This window comes from Anas acuta, chromosome 9 (genome assembly GCF_963932015.1).
Source record: "Anas acuta chromosome 9, bAnaAcu1.1, whole genome shotgun sequence".
Taxonomy (NCBI): Eukaryota; Metazoa; Chordata; class Aves; order Anseriformes; family Anatidae; genus Anas; species Anas acuta.
Window position 1 is genome coordinate 3,950,556 of NC_088987.1, and position 8,486 is coordinate 3,959,041.

The 8,486-nt window shown below is 39.9% G+C and overlaps 1 long non-coding RNA gene across 1 annotated transcript; it reads left to right on the forward strand.

Annotated features, from left to right (window-relative positions):
* Positions 1–3,754: 3,754 nt before the first annotated feature.
* On the forward strand, positions 3,755–7,095 carry LOC137861125 (uncharacterized). The gene is made up of 2 exons (XR_011099399.1): positions 3,755–4,315; positions 4,411–7,095. It is a non-coding gene; the product is annotated as an uncharacterized lncRNA (long non-coding RNA).
* The last annotated feature ends 1,391 nt before the right edge of the window (positions 7,096–8,486 follow it).

Consider the following 8,486-nt stretch of genomic DNA (forward strand, 5'->3'; position numbering starts at 1 on the left):
TCTTCATTGCTCTGGGGAGATTAGATTACAAAAGCAGAAAAATTCAAGATTTACTTGGCCTCACAAGCATCTTACCCTAAAGACAGCAGCCTGGCTCCTGCTGTGGAAGAGCCTCTGCAAGCTCACCCCTGCTCACTGTGGGAGCAGTTTGGGATATGATCACCACTCAGGACAGCAAAGGTGGTTTTGAATTTAACATTAAATTCCATGGCTCATTTCCTAGATTTGCAAAGAGCATTTTTCTGGGTGAGAAGTTACAGGAGGATTTTTTCCTCCTTTCTTAACGTATTACTAATAGGTGTTTTTATTAACCCATTTACTGCTAATTGCAAACAATTTTCAGTGCATAGCTCCACAGTTAAATCTTCTCTTTATACCAGGCAGATGTAATATCCTAATGACACCACGCTGCTTTCGCAATACTTGCCAGTGGAAACTGAGCATGCTGCCCAGCTCAGGGGACTGGTGGGGCTGTCCCCATGTAACTGCAGTCCTACATCTGCCAGTGGGTGATCCTGAACAGGGCACTCCCAGCAGGTGTACTCCTAGGTGCTCCCAGACACTGCTCAGTTCAAGAAAATTGGTATCTATAATTGTATTTAACCTCTGTTATCTTCATACAACACAGCACAGAAGGTATCCAAGGCCCCTACACCAGTGTAAGTGAAGACAGGTGTAAATTCAGCAAATGCAGGTTTCACAGGTTCTATTTAGCAATAGCAAACAAAAGCCACAGGGCAAGATATTAGGTTTAAGTCTAAATACTAGCTACCCTCATCAGCTGAGGAAAATCAATCTAGATTACTGGCATTTCTAGATGTGAGACATTAGCTCGATGAAAGAGCCTGATGCATCTAAACAGGCTACCAGACGTGTTTTACGCTTTTCTGAGATGATCCTGTTCTCCCTCACACAGGTAATATTTTATTACCAGCTTTCACAAAATGAAGTGTTTAATTTCAGAAAAACGGACAACAAATGCAACATTTCCTGTCAAATCCATGATTCTCATTGCAGCCAGAAACAGCTGAGGTATTTAAGCATCAATTCCCAGGTCATCATGCAGCAATGTCTTAGCTTGTTCCTCTGAGCGTCTCTAGTAGTTATGTCAAACGTATGCAGAAATAAAAGAGGGATGGGTAAATGTTACGCAGCAAGGGAAAAGTTTTCTAACAGAAAATAGTAACAACCATTTCTCATCACTTCATATAGGGTTTTTTTTTTCAAATTTTAAATTGAAAAGGTTGGTATCACCTTCTCAACAACAGCTTGTATCATAAATTACTGTCTGTGCTTTGGGTATTTATCTTTTCAGTGTTATCTCAGAATAAATTAATTATCCAAATTCAGACATATGTTGAACTTTTGAATACCAGTACCACAAAAGGCTTGTAGATGGTTTTGTCCCTGTAATAAAAGCATCCACTGATGATTCTCTCTTACAGGAATTAGTCATCTGTTCTTTGTGATTCTGATTTTGTGGCTCACAGAGCCTTCAACTTCAACAGCTAAACTGCAAGCATATGTATATTGAAAACAACATTACTCTAAGGAAAATTTACTAATAATAAAATTAATTTTATACTTAGCATTCCCAATCCTAATTTCTTTTGAAGTCTTTTATAGAAAACATATAGGAATTGGTCCACTGCCCAGAGAAGTTTTGCTGCTGCTACAATGAATACGTACCAGTGTTTTATGGCAGCAAGGCAGTAAAGGAAGAACTCTGGGTCAATTATAAACAGAAAAGAACTTGTACAGGCAAAATCCAACCGTCATAGTTGAAAAACGGGCAGGATACCAATGCTAAAGACACTTTTTCGGTAACTTCCCCAGCTATTGCATGGGGCTCAGCTTACCTACCATGTCTGAAAGCTGTTCCCTTCAGCAGCACATTTACCCCAGCATCACGATCAAGCTCTGTACCTCCTCCTTATCAGATCAGACACTGACTTAGTCCATATGGTATAAGATCTTGCAGAATGTTGTTATTGGTTCTTTTGGCTCTAACCTTGCAGAATTGTTTTTTGTTGTGGCATGATGCATCTATACCGAGCTGGAGACAAACAATTTTCTGCTTACATGCTGGCAAGTGACATTTTGATGCAGCTTCCGAAGACAGGAAAAAAACTCTCAAGCGAGCTCGCCTTCCGAGCCCGATCCAAACACAAACAGCAATTGATGATGATGGATTTCAAGCGCACCAAAAGTTGTTGCGGAAAGACAATTCAGACTACAATTTCCCAGCACAAGCTCCAATGATTGCAAGAGCTGTTTTAGCACTGAGCAATGGACAACAAATTGTGAAGGAATAATTGCTAACCACACGGGCTTCTAGGAAGAGGCTACATTAGTGTCCCCATTAATGAAGCAGCCAAATAACTTCTCATAAACAGTTGAAAATAATCTCAAAGCTTTAAGTGAGATGTCTAAGAAGCACTTGTTTCTTTAACCTGAAAACACTCTGTCCAGAGGGAAAGGATTCTGAGTATCTGAGTACTTTCAGACAGGTAGGCACAGACAGAGAGAGCTGTGACAGCAGACTAGATCACTGGATGCTTTTCTTTTCCTTTTTTTTTCTTTTATTATTATTATTTTTTATTTTTTATTTTCCCCCTGTTTTTAAATCAGATTGTAGCACTGCTGCCATACTATAAACATTCATTTGCATCAAACGAAGTGATGACAAAAGTCACGATACCCCATATCAGTACACAATATGCTCCAAAGTTTGCATCTCAAACAGGAGATAAAGAACGCTGTTTTGGCTGAGCTCAAGAAAATGTTATTGGAGGCGTTCCCCTGTATAGCAACCATGGCTCTTCATTGAGATGCAGGTAGTGCTTCGATACCAAAGACTGCAGTGCATCATTAAAGTACTGTGAAGACAAACAACACTCATGCTGCATACCAAGTGGTATTACATTTAACTGAATCATTTTATTATGAATACATCCAGGTCTGCCACTGGGAGCCACTTATGTAAAACGTGCTGGCAGAAATGGATCTGCACTAATTATATTTCATGCACATTTCAGAATTAACCTCAGGGATACGGAAAGGTGGCAATAAAGACGACTTTTATAACCAAGTTCATTTGCAATTGGCAGTCACATGAAGAGCAGCTTTCCTCAGAGATAACCCTAGAACATCTCACATCAGGGGGTTTGTTTCTGTTATCGGTGTTTCACTGAAGCACAGGACACGTGAAGATTTTGTATCTCTTTGTAACACTGAACCCTTATCATAAACTAAGCCCCATTCAGATGGGAAAGGCTGAAGGACTTCAGCTAGTGCACCAGTTCAACTCAAATTTAGGAGAAGCAAACTACCCATATTTCCCTCCAGGGAGTGTCAAAAAGCACCACAATTAGGCTTCGTCAGTATGAGATAATTTCCTTTCTTAAGCAAAGGGTTGTTTCTTTCCATCCCTCTGAACTTTTGGAAATCTCTTCTAAGGACACACTTTCAAGCTTTTTAATCAAAGAAATGCAGAAAGGTTCGTTCACTTTCTTCCTTTACCTGCTTCACAGCTAAATCACCCAGCACACAATTAACAACTTTCTTGCTGCCTCTGACCCTTCTACTAGCTTCCTTCTCCTTTTCAGTAACATCAGTCAATTATCAAATGAGATAAAGGGGTACCTCCGAGCTTCATTAAAAGAGAGAGAAGAATGGGATTTCAGATCTCTGGGAACAAGCCAGCAATCTTCTGGATGCACAGCTGATGCTGAATGCCCCCAGATCCTCAACACCTGTGAACATAATAGAGAAATCACCAATTATCTCCAGTTTTTGCTTGAGAACGGGATTCAGAAATGAGTATCTCTCTCGGCAGAAGGTCTGCCTTGCTTATTATTTTCCTCATTTACCACTAAATACATTTTGGTTTGCTTCGTAAAGAGTTGTCAACGACCATTTTCCATTATTATTTGTTTTATATCAATAGCCAGGGCCTTGTTGTACTATTTATTATTCATTGTATGAATACAAACTATATTCCAGTGATAACGCGTTCCTACTCTGGCACGTTATATTTTGTGGCTTTCACATGCTTTTACAGAAGATTTTACATTTGCCATATGGAGCGGCTGAGAGGCCTCTGCTAGGGTAAATGCAGCAGAGCAGAGGGGACACTTACAACCAAAGTCCTGTTGCCCAGATGCTTGCAATTGCAAGGGAATCAACTCAATGAGCCCAGTTAGCCCTTGCAGTCATTTGTTCTTGAGGCACAGTCTTGGACTAGACAGGCTTATATACTGCATGTTCAAAGGGCGGACAAAAAGCAAATAGGTGATTTATCCAAGGTCACACGGTAGGTAAAGGGCACGTTTGTAATCAGACCTGCTGCTGATCTCAATACAATGCAATGTCTCAGCTAATGAATCACATGTATTTTCTTTCCCACAGTTCGTGCCTTTCTCACTTGATGCATCTGCATTGAAACATTTGTTTTATAATCAGGCAAATGAGAGGAAGCAAAATCGTTATTTCTACAAATCTCCTGCTCTTGCATACAGAAAGCAATTAAAGGCAGAGTTAACAGAGAAAACTTTAAACAATTTGCAACTGCATTTTCAGGCCTATGTTTTGCAGGGGTCTCCAGAGATCTGGAAATATTAAACATGAGCTCTGCAGCCAATAATGCAGGTTAGGAAGCGATGCGATAAAAATCTCCTGAGGAATCACACAGGGCCTGCTGCAAAAGACCGACAGCTTAGATGGAAATATCATGGTCTACTGTGCACATAAATGAATAGGTAATTCCTAAACCACTATTTACTTGGTGGGTTGTGAAGGGTTTTTATTAAGCATATGGCTATAACTGTTACAGATTACAGGCCTACTCTCTGTGGCATTCTTGGAAACCTGCAGCTCCAGCGTATCGATAGCCCAACGCACTGGGCTCGTCCTGCCCAAGGCCAAAGGAGGCAGAGAATAGAAGCAGAGCTGCCAAGATGCCCAAACTATCAGAAATTCAACCCCAAAAGTCATCAAGATCACACAGAGAAGTCATCAAACAGCTTCCCCTGTGTCACTGTAAGTTCGTGGTGCCTCCACTTTGGGACCTGAGAAATTTTCAGCTGGTGGCAAGTCATGAAGGCAGGTCACAGCACAGGCCTGTGGCTGCAGGGGCCTGGAGGACACACGTACCTGGGAGCCAGGACAGGGGCACACACAGCACGACCGCCCACAGCAGCAAACACTCGAGGAGCCTTTTCCATCCTGAACAGCCTCTGCAGGCACTGAGCTCTCTTCTGCAGCTGAAATCCTCCGTGGCGTTTTGGCACCCATCTCCCACTTAGGCTTCTCTTACAATAAGTGGCAGAGAAGTCTTGACGGTCAGGGTCTGTGTTTGTTCAGCCAGCCTTTTGCAGAAGCAGTAAATTCAAGTGTTAGCACACAGCTGTCACCAAGTGAAGACAAGCACATGCTGTCCTCATGTCTCACCTGTAACAAAGCATCACTGACGCCAGTAATTTCTCCCAGGCTGTCAACACCTACGCCTTCTTAGAAGCTGAACTTTGTTGGGAAAAAAAGGAAGGAAAACTGTAATGCACAGAGGAAGACTTTAGATGTGGTTTCCTTCTGACAGAAGCTCAAATAACATCCTTCAGAGTGAAGAAGATTGAGACGCAGACCTAGATTCATCAAACAGGCTTGTGTTAGTGCTAAGAACATCACGTACTTGCTACAGTTCAGACAAGTAAAATCTATTAGCCCTACTCTGTTGAAAAGCAAAAAGTCTTTAATATTAGTACTACTTTAAAATGTTACACGCTATTGGAAGTGTGTTTTCTTGCCTTTGCACTGGAAAAAGCCTGGATAGAAAAACTATCTGAAGCATTAAGTTTGAAAATATATTGAAATACCTCCTGGGGAGATGATTTTAAGAACACTCAATCTTTTCTGTGGCATGATGCAGTAGGTCTCTTCATATCTTAGCCACATTTGTGCCTTAGTAATCCTAAGGGCTTGCTATTTGCAGCTCTACAAGTGAGCCACTGAGGCAGCTTTTCCCTCTGTGTTGCCACACAGGTGTTCCCTAATTGTTCTCATGAGGCTACACCTGAAAATCTCTATAGTTTGACAGCAAGAAGCAGCCACAGCTGCTGGATAATCACCTCTCTTCCATCCTTCCTTTTCTCCATGTTTGTAGATTTCAGCTTATATTAAAGCAAACACTACACAAACCAGGCAGGAGTAATTTAAATACTCAATGAATATAATCTGACAATATATGTGCGCAGAAGCTGAGCAACCAAATCGAAGGGCAACATTTGCACCCAGTCAGCGTGCTCCAGTCGATGCTAATAGTGTCCTAAATGGGAACATCTATTGCATTGGCTGAGTAGGCTGAGAGCACCAGTAGGCTTTGTCATGACATAGTGGTCCCAAAGATTAATGCCAGCAGTAGCTCTTCAACATCAAAAAGAAAAGAGGTTAAACCAAAATAGATTAAACAAAGAAGGACTCAGGAACAGAGGGGAGGAATTACCTTATTTAATGAACTATCCCATTTCTCAAAAATAAAAAAAAAATATATATATATATAATAAAATATATACACATTTGCATATTAAGCTGTCATCCATTTTTATATTAAAATATTTTATTATATATTATATTTATTATAGTGGTAATAGTACATAATTTTTTTTCTTTTAGTTCCATCTTCAATTACCTGAAACTTCACCAAAGATTTTCCAACCTATCTTTTCTTTTTGCAAGCTGATTTGTCTTTTGAAATCACAGACACTGTTGTAACTGATGTGATAATTCACTCTGATGGGTAATATGCATACAGGTAAAAGAAATATTGGCACAATGCATGATCCTACCCATTGTAATAAATCATGGTAAATTAGTAGAGAGAATTAATTTTGAATATTTTTACCATAAAAATTAAGATAAGTTGAGAATGGAAATTGAAAGCATGAGCTCTTTGGGCAATACTGAAACACATAGTAAAAGAGAGTATTTCTCCCCACACCAGCACATTAATAACAGTGGCTACACTTGAAATAAAGGCATTTAATGAAGAACAACTATGTATAAAAAAAAAAAAAAAAAAAAAAAAAAAAGATTCAAGAATCGATCCATACAGAAGTAGGCACATAATTAAGAAAGACCTGTTAAACTTCAGCTACAGGCTGATACCAAGACTATTAAAAATGTTCCCCACATTGCAAAGAAATGCATTTGTCTTGAATAAATCCCAGAGAGCTGGATCCTGCAAGCTCCCAAGCTCTCATGCTGTAACTCAAAATTGCTCACATGCTTTAGTGCATTTCTGGAGACCCTCCAGGGTTTTTACCGTATACTTGATATGACTGGAGAGAACAAGCACATGGGCTTGAGCACATGTTGGAAAACATACATTTAGTCCTATGAGGCATTCAGTGGCATCAACTCGTACAGACTGATGGTTGTAGGATATCCATTGCTCTAGAATGGACCAAGAAAGGAACTGATCGTGGTGAAACACATCGCACTGCTGGGCAGTAATCATACGTGTACAGTTATGATCCACACAGAAAGAATGGATGGTGGCAACTGACTTGCCATCGACTTGACATCAAAACCACTACCATTTCTTTCCAAACAGGGTTCTGAAGTGATTTCTCTTAAATGATCTCAATTTTGTCCATGCTGCTAGGCTAGTTATTCTTCACTCAGCAAAGCAAAACCAGTATCTAATGTTTACAATATACACTAATTATTCTGCCACAAATACATGGTTACTCCGCAGTATAATTATGATGGGATCAAAATGCATAACTAGCTGAGAAATCACCATCTTCGTTTTTTGAGTTAATATCCAAATGAATTTTTAATTTTTGCTCTGCAGTCCGTACAGAAAGACAAATGAGAAAGCTTAAAAGCCTCAGACTGTTGCTTGAGGACTCGAATTTGCAAGGTTGTAAGTGGCATTTACGAGAAGTTGTGTTTCACGAGCTTGGTAATTTGCAGTTTGTTACAAAGACATAAACTCGTTTCTGACTAAATTGTATTCTAAGTCATGCTCCTCAGAGAATGACTGACTAAAAGGTGATGTTGAAGTAATTTCCATAACATCAAAGTACGCAACAAATTAAAAACTTCATAGAGAAAAAAACTGGGGAAAAGGAGCAGGCTGAGACAGAATTAATTTCTTTATGGCAGTGCTCAAACATCAATTATGGAGGGAAAACTCAAATATTGCTATGAAAACCACAACATCAAATCCACTTTCAAATGCAGAGCACTTGATATTCAGCTGTTAGGCAATGTCTTACTTCATTCTTCGAAATCATTTTTCAGAAGTGTCCGGATACTCAGTAAAACCTTCTCTAGGAGCAGACTCCTTGCAGGTATACACCAGCAGAGCTCCAGTGACTTGTGAGTTTCACTGCATGGGAATCTGGCCCCCAAGGTCACTGTAATATAAAAAATCAGAAATAAGAATAAAATTCTCCCTTGTTGAGTGGCCTAGGATGTGCATG